The sequence below is a fragment of the Peromyscus leucopus genome, unplaced genomic scaffold, assembly GCF_004664715.2.
Source record: "Peromyscus leucopus breed LL Stock unplaced genomic scaffold, UCI_PerLeu_2.1 scaffold_875, whole genome shotgun sequence".
Taxonomy (NCBI): Eukaryota; Metazoa; Chordata; class Mammalia; order Rodentia; family Cricetidae; genus Peromyscus; species Peromyscus leucopus.
This window is the reverse complement of record NW_023505811.1, coordinates 35897-52548: the sequence shown is the minus strand read 5'-3', so window position 1 is coordinate 52548 and position 16652 is coordinate 35897. Positions and strand designations below refer to the sequence as shown.

General features: G+C 53.0%; 1 pseudogene; it reads right to left on the bottom strand.

Moving 5' to 3' along the window:
- Positions 1–3007: 3007 nt before the first annotated feature.
- On the bottom strand, positions 3008–16501 carry LOC114680853 (annotated as a pseudogene).
- Between the last annotated feature and the right edge of the window lie 151 nt (positions 16502–16652).

The following is a 16652-nucleotide window of genomic DNA, read 5'->3' as shown; positions in this document are numbered from 1 at the left end:
CCTATCATAACCCAATCACCTCCACTGTCAGCAAGCTTCAGCACACCAAACTTTCTTCTTTCCCGGCTTCTTCACAGCCTCCATTTATCTCACTTAACACATGCACACTCAAGTCACCCAGTCTTCCCTCATGAATCCTTCTCCCTTCCCCTATTCCTCCCACTGCTCACTCACAGTTCACCTTTCCAGCTGCTTCCTGGCTTTCCTGGAGCTGCACAACCTATGGAGCCATGCCTCCAGTTTACAGGATCCAGCCACTTCCACGCTCCCAGCTCATCAAGTAACCCATCTTTGCCCTCATACTTTCCTCACTTCTGTTGCCCCATACAATTACCCCTACACTTTTTCCACGCTCGGACCCTTCTCCTAGCAGGGTTAATCCAGAGTTAACCCCTTTAACCTCTCCACAGTCTCAAGTGGCCCCACTATTAACCCTTTCCTTCTCCTCAGCATGATCTTCTCATGCATACCAAGCCTGGGCTCCTCCACCCTGCCACCTTCCCAATAATATTGGTTGCATCCTCCACCGATACTGTTGCTCTGGCCGGAGGATGAAAGGGACCGATGGGGCTCCTGTTTACGAATAGAGGACCTGGGGGGAGGGGGCCGGCTGTCCTCTCCACCTATAAATACCTTCAGGTAGACAGAAAGTGAAGGCATGGAATGAGGCCTCTCGCCAGTGGAGACGGTGTGTGGAGGCCGGGCCAGGCAACCGGGGGCGGCGGGTCTCCAGGCCTGGTAGCAGGCGTTGCCCTCGGGGCTGGGTGCTCCCGGGCCTATACGGGGTGGGTTGACAGTCTTGGCAGAGGGGGGTCCTGCCCAGGCCTGGAGAAAGCACCTGCGGGTGCCCACTGGGGTGGGCACTGCCGGCGGGGATCGGGCAGGACCGCAACTTCGGAGCACTTTGGCAGCTTGGAGGGGGGCTCCGGTCCAGATGGTCGTTCCCCACCCTACCCGCCGCAGGGGTCTCAGAGGTAGGGTGGCGCTGCGCGGACGCACCCTGCGGGGGAGCTAGGGTCCGAGAATGCGCCCTTCGCCCTGCACCTCGGGGCGGGAGACCCCGCGGGACGAGCCGAGGTGTGGGGGAGACACCTGCCTTGAGACCCCCGCCCCTCCCCCCACCTGTACGGCCCGCCCCGACCAGGCCCCGCCCCTGTAGGCCCCGCCCGCCCCCCGCCCAGGGGGTCCCGCCCGGCCGGCCGGGCCCAGGCCACCCTTCCCCGCTCCAGCCCCGCCCCGCCCGCGGCTTCCCAGGCTGGGTCTGGCCTCACCCGGGAGGCGTCGCCGCCGGCTGGGAACTCCCCTCCTTCGCGCGGCCGTCGCTGCCGCTACAGCTGCTGCGCTCTTGGTGCCGGTGCCACGGCCTCCGCAGCTGCCGCTGCCTCCACTGCTCGGGGGACATTGTCCCTTTAAAATCGCTCCCCCCGCCGCCGCCCCCCCGGCGCGCCGCCGTGACCTCAGCGCGACAGCCCCGGCGCGCCGCCATGATGAGGAGGTCTGCCCCCCTTGTGCCACTCCGGGGGGGCGTCCAACGGGCGCGCCGCCATATTGGGAGTGGCCAAGCAGGTCACCTTAAAGGGTCCGCAGGACCTGAGCGTCTAGGGAGGGGCTCTGTTACATAACAACATCCTCCTGCACCCACTGGTTCTTCCTATACTAGGTTTGTTAGTAACACCAGATGAGTGGGAAGGAAGCAGAGAAGTTTCCTTTGGGTCATTCTTAGGTCATTGAGGACCCACCCAGTCATCCTTAGCTTCAAGTCTCTTCCAGTCACATGGTCACTGGTCTTTCTTCATTGTTTACATTGGACTTCAACATCTCCAAGACCCTAGAACTACTTTATGTCTGTCACGAATGCTAAGCTCTCCTCCACCTGTCTTAAGATCTCAACCTCTAGACTAGCTCTTGTATACACATCACAAACTTTCTCCATTCATCACCATTTGTCCACCATTTATCCACATGCTCAATCCATCAACCACTCAACAACCCAGTAAACAAGTCACCTATCCATTCATGCCTCTAAACACTATCTATCCAAAAATTCACTTAACCTATCCACCCATATCCATGTACAGGGCCATTGCTTCAGCAACCAAGTGTCTATTTATCCATATAATAAAGAGATTCAACAATCCTTCTGACATCCACCATACATTCACCCATCAATTGTATATTCATCTTCTCCAAGTGATGAAAGACATAACATTTCACGTTTGTTTACTTTACTGTCTTCCCATGGCTCATTTGGGAGTCCCAAAAGACCTCAATAAATGTGAGATATGTATGTGTATGTACATTTGATTTCTCATTAGTTCAAGTGTTAATTTCCAATTGTGAGTCATTCTTCTCTAAGTAGACCTACCATTATGATTAGTGACCTGCCTTAAACATCTACCAAGTCAAACATTCAGTGAATGCTAACCTAGTCATCTGCCTATTGTTTCATCTACCTCCCCTTTTATCCATGAGTCAAATACCTGTGCGTTTACTCAACCAGCCACAGAATGCAACTGTATTCTCCCTTACATTCTCTTACTTCATTTGCCCTCCTGCCTGGACTGTGATTTGAAATCTAGAAAGATTCTGTCACTTGGGGCCTGAGATACTTAGAGGGTGAGGTGGGATAGGAGGGTGGAGTTCTGTGCTTCACTGAAGAGCAGGCACTTCCATAACAATGATTAATACTTTTTATTGAACACCTTTAACAAAGAGTTGTCTACGATGTAGAGAATTTTAGATACATTTTACAGATGAGAGAATGGAATCTCTGGAGTGATGGCCTAGATCACAGCAATGGAAAGAGTCTGTTTATTACTTCCATCTTTGGGGAACTTTAAATTAGGTAAGAAATTGGGAGAGCGAATGGAGAACTGGGTGTGCTCTCCGATTAATCATTTGTAGGGCAGAAAAGCCAGTGATTTTACTGAAATAGAGATTTACTGGGCAACCTCACAGTATCAGAGTGATCGGCACTCCCACCCCTGTCCCCCACTAACAGCATGAAGGCTGAGGCAGAGGCATTACAACCCTCTGTAGTGGCTCTCTTAGCTTCCAGACCACGTGGCGTGGAATAAGAGCTCAAGTGCCCATTGACAGCTTGGCTCCATTGACACATGGTGTTTTGAGAGGCAGGGGCTGGCTCCAGGACCCTGGTGTCCTTGAAAGAAGCTGTAGACTGTGGAGGGTATCCCTCAGCTGGTCCTGAGTAGATTCCATCTCAGTCAGGCGGTGCTCCTGGGAAGGCAGTGGAAATGGCTTGGAGTCAAGGTGGGGGTGTTCACCAACGGACTCCCCACTCCCCTCCGGTCTCAGGCAAGAGTCTCACCAGACTTTTTAGCCTGTGGCTTCCGTTGCTTGGAAGACCACCCTCAGAATCCAACTTTGAGATCCTGTGGGGTCAGAGGCAAGAGAGGGGCAGGTCAAAAGCTGAGAAACTCCCTTCTATCCAGGGTGGACAGCCAGGGACCAGTGCTGGGGCTTGGAGTGGACTAGGGTTTGTTCAGATTGGAGAGCAGGGGGTGTCTGAGGGAGGGTTTTGGCAAAGTTACTTGTGTAACCCTGTAACTTCAGCACTCAGGGGCTGAGGCAAGGATGGAGGGTCGTGGTCAGCTTGGGCTACATAGCTAAATCTTGCTTACGAAGGAGAGCAAAAAGGGAGGAGGGGAAAAGATGGAGGATTAATCAATCACCATTTGAAGGCAGAGACTGACCAATGGCCGAGAAGGGCCGCATGCCCAATCCGGTTAGGAGGGGCTGGTTTGAAGGGGTGTGAGTAAGTAAAATGACCAGCCAAAGACAGGTGTGAGGTAGGTCGACAGTGTGTGAGAGAGGCTGCAGGGGCCTGGGTGGTAACTTGGAGGTTGCTCATCTACGGAATGGAGCTGTTCGGACCTGGGGGCCGGCTTAGGCGGGAGGGACTTTCTGGGTGAGATCTGGGCGGCCCTGTCAGCTATGGGGCAGGGCGGGACTCACCCAGCTCCCAGTCTGGAGTCCAGGTCCTGCAGCTGAGAGCGCAGCTGCTCCTGCTGCTCCGTCAAGGCCTGGATGTGGGTACTCAGCGACTCCACCAGACGGGACAGAGCTTTCTGTTCCTCGCGGAGTGCAGCTACCTCGCACTGTATCTCTGCTAGCTATGGAAAGATAGCAGCTGTAATCCGACCATCCTCATTTTATCATCTTTCTACTCTGTTAGGGAATTTGTTGGGCGGGGAAAACAGTCTCAGAGTCGGTTAATGAGTCCTAAGGTCCTTTTTTAGTTCCGTTTCTACCCGCGGTCCGCCCCACTCTCAGGCTAGGATTTGGCCGGATGTCACCTTGCCCACTGGTCGGTGAGTTCCCAAATAGCTTCTGGTATCGGTCCCCGGCTGGTCCAGCTGCGCTGCCATGGCACGATGGCTTCCGAGGCAGCGATGCCGAAGCTCAGTCCAGGCCCGTCGGCATGGCGCTGGCCAGTGCGGACTGAGTCTTTGAGTCTCGGCCTGGGACCTGCAGAAGGCGCGGCGGCAGGCCGCCTGGCGGGACGCTCTGTGTCGCTGCACTGGCCGCTGCCGCCTCTGGACCGGTCCTCAATCTGGACGCCGGCCGGCCCAGCTCCTGCCCCTTGAAAGCCTGCGCAGAGATTGGCTCTTGGAAATGAAGGGGTGTGCTTGGGGAGGTCTCGGGTGCCAGGAAACCGGGTTTCTCCCTGAAGAGAAGCTGCGAGATGGATGCAGAAGTTCAGACCTCAATTGCCCCGGAGAGAACTCTAAATGACCCCACTTTTTACACAGTTATCTCTATCTCTTAGGACCACACTTTGACCCATGACTTTGATGAGACACTGTCCTTAACTTCTGACTACCATCCCACTCTAATCTTTCCTCCCTCTCCAGCTTTGGCTCTGACTTCTGACCTTGACCTGACCCTTTCCATAACTTGATCCCAGTCTGACCCTGGCATCGACCTCTGCTCACAAGGGTATCCACTTTCTTCCCAATTGAACCTATCTTCTACCCTGTTCTTGCTTTTGGATAGAAAATGGTCTCTAACCTGTAACCCCATAACTAGTCCTATTTGTCCTAAGCCCTAAGCTTGACCTTTGCTCTTCTGACCTTTGTAATATCTTGTCTCCTCCTGGACCCCTGATTTGACCCCATCCACAACCCCACAAAGCTACCTTCCCTGACCCTGGAGGTGACCCTTTCCTGACCTCTGACATGACTCTGTCCCAATCTTGGACTCTATCTGATTCTGTGAATATTTACCCTTTGACCACACAGTGGGCCACTCCTCTGCCTGCCTCCTTACATGACGCCACCCCAGCTTCTGACTCTGACCCCAACATGATCTTGCTCCTGGCATTATTCATCTTAACATAGGGACCCCTCCTGCCACCCATGAGAACCTAGGCCAGACTTGAGGTTACCTGGAGTGGACCTGGGTGGGGATGCGGGAAGACGCATTGGCACAGACACTGGAACAGGCCGGCCCTCTTCGATGGCTCGAAGTATGGTGGGCAGTGGTTCCAAGCTATCTTGGTTGTCTGTCAAGGCAGGCAAGGAAGATGTCCTGTGAACTCTCTGCACCAATGCCTCCCAGCCTTCTTGCCTTCTACCCTGCATCCAGAGTTCTGGTTCAGGCCACACCTGGTCAAGTTTCAGCAAAGATTGTGCAGAGTTGACATGAAGAACTGCCAACTGGAGGCCAGGTCTCCACTGCCCTGGTAGCCCTGGGTGTGGCATTTGCGTCCACCACGGCCACCTGGTCCAAGAAGTGTTGCATGGCTGGCCCGTGATCTTCTAGGAAGCTATTCATAAAGCCATGTAGGCTTCCTTCTCACCAAACCTGAGTTGGAGCCAAACTGGTTGAGTCATGACAGCACCTGCCAACCCCTACTCCCCGATCCCATTATTGGCCCACATTCTCCCAGCACCTACGGAGCACGGTTGCAAGATTCTGGATAACCTTGGCGATCAGCGTAAGGGTTCGGGCTGGGCCTGGGGCTGGGTGCTCTGGTGCCAGGCCGAAGAGGCTGGGTGCCAAGATAGCAGGGCATAGGAGCCTTAGGAAGAGGGAGGCACACACCAGTCGGGGTCCCAGTGCCTCAGAGCCACGGGCTTTGCATGCTTCTCGCCAGCTTGAGAAGACAGTGCCCAGCTCCGCTGGGAACCAGCTGGGGCAGAAGAAGCAATGGTTAGAGGCAGGGATAGGAACATAAAGATGGTGGATGATCAAGGTCGTACGTCCAGAGTCAGGTGTTTGGGAAGCACTCCATGGCTTTTGTGTGATTCATGAAGCCTGTGTGTGCTTTCTTTCATTGAGCCTGTTGTTTGGGTCGCACGGTTGGGGATATCTGGATAACAGTGCTTGGGCTTGGGTCCCAGAGGCTAAGAACTTACAGCACAAGTGTAGCAACCTCTCGAGTCTATACTCAGATTTGGGCAGACAAGATCACATGGGAACAGAGGCCATGAGTTTGGGGTATAGTTATAATTCCACAAGAGAGTGAGAGGTGCCTGAGTGTAATATGACTTAAGATAAGGTGAGGGGTACAATGTTACCTGGATCATAAATCATAGGATTAAGCATGCAAGTTATCCTAGGTCAGAAGCTAAGGGATTGGATGCTCATGTTTCCTATAACCAGTTTCATGAGATTTGGCATACAGGGGTCATGGGATTAGGAATATGCATCATTTGGAATTGAAATCTTACGTTGACCAAGGTTAAGCGGTCGAATCACTTGTGGTTAAAGGCAAAGGAAGTGAGTCTTTAGGTTACTTGGGTTAGGTGTATGGCATGAGTGTAGGGTTTGCCCAGATTCAACAAATAAAAACCAGGGCAGTTAAATTTGACTTTGATATAAGCAATATCTTCAATACTGAACTAAATTTAGTTGAGTGCCGTGCATTTTGTTTGGTTGGTCAGGGCAGCGCCAGTGGCTGAGAGGCGGGGCTGGACGCGGGTGGCTGGGTCCCTGGCTCTCACTTGTAAGAGTGGACGATGCTTCAAACACCTCCTCACAGCTGTTTCGGAGTCTGGCTTGGTGTGTGGAGAGCTCTGGTGTGGGCATTTGCTAGGGTCCACTTCACAGTCCTCAGTGGAGGCACAGAGACACCGCAAAACTTCCCTGAGGTCCAGAACAGACAGTCTAAGGTTCATGAACCCAGACACATCACACCCAGCCTCCAACCCTATCTCCAACTTACTCTGGAAAGCACCTAACATCTTGGGGAAATAGCAACACTCCACTCCCACCCGAAGGCACATCATTCCAAGAAGACAGGTCACTCGGGGCTTCCTGGACCTCTGGCACCAATCCCTCTCTCAGCTTACCCAGGGTCTCCTGGAGGTACTCCTGGGCCACCAGTTTCATGTACTCATCAATGGCCTTGGTAGCTAAGGTGTTTTCGCGGAATAGCAGCGCTTCACGGCCTCCACAGCGCGCCAGCTCTGCGGTGCCTAGGTCTGTCACTAATGCCTGTGGAGGACAGGGATCACATGGAATGAACTTGGGAATCCCAACCATTGCCCAGCTTTCATACCTAGGCACAGGCCTTGTCCCTTCTTGCTGATATTCAGGCACAAAGCACAGCTTTTAGATGAGATCACAACCTCCACCTTTCACAGCAGAAACGGAGCCGATTAGCACAGAGGCTCACCTCCTGCCCCTCCCCTCTCGCTGAAGTTCAGACCTCACCCCTCTCAGATGAAGTTCAGGGTCTGCCTCTCACAGTTTAAGTTCAGGCCGCATCCCTAGCAGCTGAAATTCCAGACTCGCCTCAAGAAGTTGAATTTCAGGAGTCGTCCCTCATTGGTTTAAGTGTGGCCCCGGCCCTCACGGCGCCTTGCCCTGATGGACACTGTCCAGGCCTTCCTCCCCAGCATAATTCAGAAAGCTCTATCTGTCCTCTCCGGGCCACCTATCTGCGTAGACACGGCTGCTCACCTGCGCCCGGCCAGTGGCCCGTAGCACGCGCACCATGGCTGCTGCCAGCTCCTCCTTGGCCTGAGCAGACAGCGCTGACTCCAGCGCCTCACACAGGCGCGCGTAGTGGAAGGTGAGGAACTCGGCCAGTTCCTTGTAGCGCTCCGACGGCAGCACGCGCAGACGTCGCACCCTTATCCTCGCCCGTAGCGCCGCGCCGGCCGGCGCCCCTAGCACCGGGAACCAGCGTTCCAGGCCTGCGGCCGGCGCGCGGGGGATGCTCACCTCGTCCAGCTCCAGCGCCACCCTGCCACGGTTGCACCTGCCGGGCCTGCTCCGCGCAGCGCAGTGACAGGCGACGGGCTTGGTGGCAGCGCTTCGAAGTGGAAGCGCTCCGCCCAGAAGAGCTGACCTGGGCCGGCCGCGGAGCAGTGCGTGCCAGTAGCGCCCCGTCCAGCCACAGCTCCGCACGCACTCCGGGTGCCGCTGCTCGGGCAGCCCCTTGGCCTCGTGCACCCAAACGGTCAGCCAAGTCTCTTGCCTCTCCACGTTGTCCTGCGTGCAGGAATGGGATAGAAGGAGTGTTTTGGATGTGTTCTGCCCTCCAGGACGCACACTGTAACTCCCATGTCGCAGGACCCCTAGGGGGAAGAGGCTGGGGCCAGGAATGTCTGGGAGCCGTGAGCAGAACACATCTAGCTTTGGAAGCGTCGCACACATAGGGTTTAGGATATAAAAGGAGTAGCCCCGGACTGAGACTTGGAGACTACTTGGTAGGCAGGACTTGGGGAGCAAATAGATCCAGAACTGGAATGCGAGGCAAGTCTGACATTCATGGGGTTGGTGGTTGCACAGTTGGACTACGCAGATGTGTTGCATGGGAAGGTTGGGGCAAACTGGGTAGAGTGTAAGGGCCAGGGCCTGGCTTGTGGAAGGGCTTTCTGTGTCTGTCCCCTCACTCTCATGACCTGGCTGGCTGGAACTGCCGACGAAGGTCCTCAATCCAACGGTCTCTCTCAGCGCTGGAGCGACAAGAGAAACAGCGGCTCCCGCCGCCCAGGTTACCTATTGGGTACAGGAATGAAGGATTTAATAGAGGCTAACATGGAGCCAAGGTTTAGTAGAGGCGAAGGTAGGTTCCTCATTTACCTGGAAGCAGTGTGGCTCTCCCAGGAGGCTAGGATGCAGTGGCCAGACTCGCACATCCCTCTCAGCACCCAGGTCCAGCTCAGAGAGTGTGGCCAGTGATTCCCTAGAACCCAGAGCACTGGGGGTCTGGAGCCAGGGAAGGGAACAAGTGGTCATTCCTTGCTCACTCAGACCTTAGCTTTCTAATCTCTAGTCATCCTAGCTGCTGTCCCTTCCGGTCTCTTAGCGTTGGACCTGTTCCCGCCCCGCCCTTTATGGTTTAATTTCCAGGCATTCTTTGGAGCTCCCAGATCCAGGGTGTTCAGTGAGCTTCTATTCCAGAGACCACTCCACCCTTCAACCAAGAGATGAGAAAATGCCTGCAGTCTGTGTAGCTCCAAGTTCACGCGGTGTGTGGGCAGAATAGAGAGAACATGGGAGGGGCAGGTGGAAGTGAGGATAAGGAACCCAGAGGTGCAGACTGGCACAATGTTGAGCCACAAGCCTTCCAGCTTCCCGGAGACTCTTACCCATCTCTAGGGCCATGGCTCCCGGCTCTGACCTGGCCTTTTTCTTCTCCTTCAGCCTCTTGAGTAACCCCTAAGGGGCAGAGAGTATGTGAGCCAGGTAGAACGCTGTGCTCTCTCCTCAGCTCTGTCCTCCCAGAGTGTCCTTCAGGATCTGCTGGTCTTGGGGGACCCAGCCCATGTCCAGGCTGCACTAATATCTATAACCAGGAGATGATGTTTATGTTTTGCAATACTGGGGATCGAACTCAGGAACTCATGAGGGCAAATGCTCTTAAATCAAGAGCTATCTTGATGCTATCTCCCCCTGCCCCACGGCTTTGCATTTCTCTCTCTCCCCTCTCCCTCCTCCCCTCCCTTTCTTCCTTCCTTAGTCACGCCTTTTGAGTTAGTGTCCAGGAAAGTCAGCATGCGCAATAACAGAGGTTAGCAAGCACCTGCATGGATAGGGAGGCAGGGGCTGCTGAAAAAGCCCAGAGTGTCAGGGAAAGCACGCGTAGGCTTTCGTTCAATATCCAAAACAGTGACAGAAAGAAGGAAAAGGAAAAGTTATACTTTTTTGAGTTAGAACTCAGTAAACAGGCAGGCTTCCTTTTCTAATGTTTACAATATTTTTCCATATGTCCTTGTGTATGTGTGCATATGTAAGTGAGTGTGTATGCACATGTGTATATGTGGTCCTGAGGCTGACATCAAGAGTCTTCCTCAGAGCTAGGCATGGTGGCACATGCCTTTATTCCCAGCACTCTGGAGGCAGAGGCAGGAGGATCTCTATGAGTTTCAGGCCAGTCCGTTGTAGAATATTATTTTAAGGTATGTTACTTTGGTTTATGTTGCATTTGTTTAAATCTATGAAGCTGTGTTACTTTGCCTGCTAAAACACCCATGGTCTAATAAAGAACTGAACAGCCAATAGCGAGGCAGGAGAAAGGATAGGCGGGGGTGGGGGGGTGGGGGGGTGGGGGGGTGGGGGTGGGAGTGGCAGGCAGAGAGAATAAATAGAAGGAGAAATCTGGGAGGAGAGGAAAAAAAAAGAGGACGTAGCCAGAGAAGGAGGAGAACTCCAGGGCTAGCCACCCAGCTACACAGCCAGCCACAGAGTGAGAATAAGTTTACAGAAGTAAGAGAACGGGAAAAGCCCAGAGGCAAAAGGTAGATAGGATAAGTTAAGGAAAACTGGCAAGAAACAAGTCAAGCTAAGGCCAGGCATTCACAATTAAAAAAAAATAAGCCTCTGTGTGTGATTCATTTGGGAGCTGGGTAGCAGCCCCCAAAAGATAAAAGAGTAAAAAATAAACAAACAACAAACAAACAAAGAAGTAAACACAAAAACAAGAACACCAGCCTGGTCTACAAAGCAAGTTCCAGGACAGCCAGGGCTGTTACGCAGAGAAACCCTGTCTTCAAACAAACAAGCAAAGATTCTTCCTCAGGCTCTCCACCAGGAGGCAGGGTCTCCCACTGAATCCAGAACGCACTGATCTGATAGCTGCAGGTTTATTCTGGGGATTCTGTTTCCGCCTTCCAAGTACTAGACTTACAGGCAGGCTGCCATGCTTACCCAGCGTTTGCATGGGTGCAGAGGATCCAAACTCTGATCCTCATGTTTGCTTGGCCACTGAGTCATTCTCCCCAGCCCCTGCAGCCAGAATTCTCTAGAGACTCTTTATAAACTAGAGAGGGAACAGGGTGTGGTGACTCACATCTATAATCCCAGACTTTAGGATGCTAATGCAGGAGAACTGCTAAGAATTAAAGATTTATTTATTTATTAAGTATAGTGTTCTGCTTGCATGTATGCCTGCGAGCCAGAAGAGGGCACCAGATCTCGTTACAGATGGTTGTGAGCTACCATGTGGTTGCTGGGAATTGAACTCAGACCTCTGAAGAACAGCCAGTGCTCTTAACCTCTGAGCCATCTCTCCAGCCCGAATTGCTGAGAATTAGAGCCAGTATGAGCTACATACCAATTTACAGGAAATTCTGGACTCTAGTATGAGACTTTTAAAAATATAAAACCTAGAGCCGGGCGGTGGTGGCCCACAACTTTAATCCCAGCACTCAGGAAGGCAGAGCCAGGTGGATCTCTGTGAGTTTGAGGCCAGTCTGGTCTACAGAGCGAGATCTAGAACAGGCACCAAAAACTATACAGGAGAAACCCTGTCTTGAAAAAACAACAACTAGCTAACTAACTAACTAACTAACTAGCTAAAACCTAGCTCGGTGGTGGTGGCACTCGTCTTTGATCCCAGCACTCAGGAGGAAGAGGCAGGCAGATCTCTGAGAGTTTGAGGCCAGCCTGGGCTACAGAGTGAGTTCCAGGACAGCCAGGATTGGGCTTGGCATAGTGGTGCACACCTTTGATCTCAGGACTTAGGAGGCAAAGGCAGATGGTCTCTGAATTCGAGGCCAGTCTGGACTACATAGTGGCTACACAGAGAGACCCTGTCTGAAAAACAAACCAACAAAACCCCCACAACCCTCCCCCATCCCAACATATACCCAAACAAAAACAGAGGAATTTTCTCCTTAGCTCTATTCAACAAACAACAGATGAAGGAGCTCAGAGCTGGCCATGACTTTTTTTTTTGCCCTGGCCTCCAGGCCCAGGACTGTAATCCCTGCTATTCCGGAGGCAGAGGTAAGATGATCACACATTTAAAAATAGTTGTCATTTGTGTGTATGTGTGTGTTTATTTTTCAGGCCGTCTCAATATGTACCCCTGGCTTGCCTGGAACTCACTATGGAGCCTGAGCAATCCTGTCTCTGTGTCCTGGGATTGTGGGCACGCACTGCCACACCTGGCCCTAATATATATATTAGGTCTCCAGATTTAATTAGATGGTACAGCATGTGTGAGGCCAGGTCTGGGAGACCTTTGTTTCACCCCCACCTGTCACACTGGCTGCCATACCCGAACATTGTGGACCTGGTTGGAACCAGTAGCTTCCAGCTCAGTTTTTTCCAGGAGTGCGATCTGTGGTGGTTAGAGGTAGGAGGTTAAGGCAGGACCATGATTACGAATCACTTTGAAAAGTACCCCCAGTTCTACAGCCTCCCCGGTCTCCCAAATTTACCTGGATCCCGAGGTTCCCCATGGATGCCTGCATGCTGCTTTCGGAGCTGGCGCTTCCCATCCGGATTTGGCGAGGACCCTGTCCTCCCACAGAAGTCGGCAGTCAGGAAGGGGAGACAGACAGGGGGGTGGCGCGTATGTCTCTGGTGTTTGCCCCTCTGCCACTGCATCTGTCCAGTCCCCTTTCCTCTCCTCGCTCTTTCTTACCTCCTCCTCACCAAGCAGCACCAGCCTTCCTTCAAGCAGGGTGAAGCCCCCGATGTCCCAAACAGGCATGTCAGGAGTGGGAGGCTCAGGATCTGTGCAACAGGTGGATCTGGGGTACCTCCAACTCAAGCTCTGGCTCTGGAAGAGGAGGGATGCTGGTTTCAGAGGCTCCCCTTTCTCCCTCTGATGCCCTTCTGCATGTTCAGAGCTATGCCAGGCTGGGCGTCGTTTGAAAAATCTCTACCAGTACTGTGTTTACCACTTTACATGCCTTCTCTCACTCAGTCCTTCAAAAGCCATTTAAAGGCATTGACTGAGGCCCAGACAGGTTTGAGTGGCCTACCAGAATCACACAGCTTTTGAGTGGTTAAGCCAGGCTTCTAACACAACCATTCTTCCCTTAACAAGAGTGTGGCAAGGCTGAGCCCCGTGGGACATCGAGCTAGGAGTGAGATGAGTTCCAGGCCAGTTTGGGCTACTGATTGAGACCTTATCCCAAAAGGGGGGAGGGAGGGAGAGAGAAGAATATGAGAATGAGGGGAAGAAGCCTTGGCTTCCTATGTAAATAACTAATCTGGGGCCAGCAAGGAGGCTTACAGGTAAAAGGTGCCAGCCATGGGGGCCTGATGTGAATTCAATCCCCAGAACTCACGTAAAGGTGGAAGGAGAAAAAAAAACAATTCTCTAGTTATCCTCTGACTTCCACATGTTGTGCATATGCCCACTGATAAAATAACCTCTCTAAGGTGGAGAGCATTCAATCAGAGAAAGCTGTATAAAAGACACTGGAAGTATATGGGAGTTTTCTCTCTTGGAGGTGGCGCTGGTTTAGAGTGGGCCAGGGAGGACCCCCCTCCGCACCCAGAAAGAGTGCATTTGCACTAGGTTTTTGAACGGAAGTTTGAATTTCACCCAGCCAAGCTGAAAGGCTTGAGTGGGAGCAGGAGTGTCTGAACAGAGGCCGGCACAGGGGGAAGACCAGGGAAATCAAGGAAGGGTGAGAAAGGCTGGAGAGAAGGTCTTGGCAACCAGTTAGGAGCTAGGGTTGGTTTGTTTGTTGGTGCTGGGGATTGAGCCCTGGGCTTGGCTTGTGCTAAGCGTGCCCTCCATCAATGGGCTACACCCAGTCCCCATTCGTGGGACGAGAGGAGTGAGCCGTGGGGATGGAGAGCTAAGAAGGAGCAGGGCTGCGTGTAGAAAGCTCTGTCTGGATCCTACGTAGCGGGCAACTATACAGCGACCCTGAGGGCCTCAAAGAATGTTCTGCAGGGCTGGGAGCTTATAGTAGAGCACTTGCCTTTCCCGTGTGAGCCCTTAAATTGGAAAAAGAAAAAAGAAATAGTTGGGCATGGTGGTGTATACCTTTAATCCGCAGCAAATGGAGGCAGAGACAGCTCTGTGAGCCAGAGGCCAGCCTGGTCTACATAGCCAGACCCCGTCTTGGGGAGAAAAAAAAATCCCTACAATATGAAACCATTTTTTTTCTAAAATAATACTATATACTGAGTTGCCTTTTATGACATTTGTTTAGTGCGTGTACACACTCTCTTGTCTCTCGCACAAGGGCAGGCCAGAGGACAGCCCAATTTTGTTTATTTGGGGAGTGGAATGTACGCCATGCTTCATGTGGAGGTCAAAGACTACTTCAGGAAGTCAGTTCTCTCCTTCCATTCCACCCCGTGGGTCTTCAGCTTACCACCAGGCGCCTTGGCCTGTCAATCATCTTTGCCAGAGCCTCATTTGTTTGGGGAGAGTCTCGTTACACAGTTCAGATCAATCCTCCCCCTGCTCCTGCCTTCCTAGTGCTGGGATTATAGGTGTGCATTAATATTCCAGCTCTGAAAGGAAATGGAAGGTGTTTCAAGAACTTCTAGGAAAGAGCTGAATTAACCTTGAGCTTCCAGGAAATAAGGGCTGAATCTTCTCAGTTTATTTTTCTACTCTGCTTCCCCACTAGGGGCAATGTGTCCTTTTTTTTTTTTTTTTTTTTCTTGGTGGTGGGTATAAAACCCACAATCCACAGCTTCTCCCATGTTAAACAAGCGCTCTACCACTAACCACATCCACAGCCTCAAACTCTTTCTTACTCATGGATGTCCTAGTATATGCTAGGCCCTGGGTCGTAGTATGCCTGGTCTCTAAGCTTCACAGTCTCCACTAGTCTCCTAGTTCTCCTTTGCAGCATTTGTCACCTTCACATTGACGTGTGTGTGTGTGTGTGTGTGTGTGTGTGTGTGTGTGTGTGTGCACGAGCCTGTGAGTGCATGTGGAGGCCAGAGGAGGACTTTCTGTTGTCCTGCTCTCTAACTTTCTTTGCACACACACACTCTGTGAACTCTGCAGGGCAGGGAGTGTCTTCTGCTTTGCCCACACCTCAGTGCCCCAGTTAGGGACTAGAACCAGTTCAATGCTCAGAAACACATCTGCTTTGGCCAGCATGATGACTCAGAAGGTAAAGATGCTTGCCACCAAGGCTAACCATCTGAGTTTGATCCCCCGGACCCACATGATGGAAGGAGAGAACGGACTCCTGACGGCTGCCATTTGACTTCCTCACTGGAACTGTGGCTTGCCCCCCAACATAAATTAATACATGCAGGTTGTCCTCTGACCTCAACACATGTGCTGTGATAAGGGAGATGAGGTATGCCCACATTCAGGCACACACACACAGAATGAACGAGTAAGCATCTGTTTGAAGGAGTGTGCTCTTCAAGGCAGAGAGGGAATTTCAGACTCAAGCAAACAAAGTAAGGCAGAGGGCTGTAAGGCAGCTGAGATTCAGAGCCAGTCAGTGCCTTGGTCGTTGGATACAGAAGACAACCATCAGGGCCAAGAGCCATTGAACATCCAGATAGCACTAAGGTGTGTCTGTCTGTTCAATGCCCCTTCCTCCCGCTGAAGCCCAGCTGCCTACAGGTCCTGTGAGTCTCCCTCACTCCAGTTTAGGGGGAAAGACAGATGAGGGATGCTGGGGGCCCCAGCCACTTCCTGCTGGGCTTTCATACTCCCCCACAACTTCCTGTGTCTAGAGGGCTGATGTTAGGTTGACAGACAAACACCCAGGCATCCGGCACCCAGCCTGGTCCAGCTCGGGTGGGGGAGAACATACCTGGGGCCTTGGGACTTGGTTTGGGCTCCAGCGGTGCCACGTTCTTGTGCCTCCCCCACAGGGTCTTGGAAAGCCGGAGGCGACTGGGCCTTGACTCCTTAGGGGGTGCAGAGAGGACCGACGAAATAGAGATCGAGGGCTGGCTGGCTGCTCACCATGGCTCCTGATGGCTCAGGGTCCTTCTCCAGCCGGTGAAGCGGCCCCAGCGGAACCCTCCAGCAGCCTTCTCCCCTCCGCCTCCAGTGTGCCAACGGTAGGGCCAGCGCAGAGGGCGCGCGGGCAGCGTTTGGGTGGCTTCACTCGGCAACGGTGGGTCCATGGCGGAGTCTCTGCTGCGGACCAGAAGGTGACAGTTCTGCGCATTGTCTGCCCACATTCTGTCCTCATCTTCCCCGGTCTCTTCTCAGCTTTGCCTCCAAGGAATACTTTTGAGGGTGCCAGCCGCACACCCTCCCTTACCTTGATTTCCTGCCCAGTCCCAGAATCAGCAGCCGTCTGCACTGCGCCTAGCTTCCTTCTTCGTAACCTAGCTCCACGTGACCCTGCCTGTCTCTTCCCTCTCCCCCCTCCCGTTCCCCCCCCCCCCCGCCCCTTTACAGTCAGGCTGGGAGGGCATGATGGGGGCAGGATGCGGAGGTGGGGCGTGGAAGGGAGGTGGCAGTGCTGGCTTCTGGCGAGGACTGAGATAGTGCA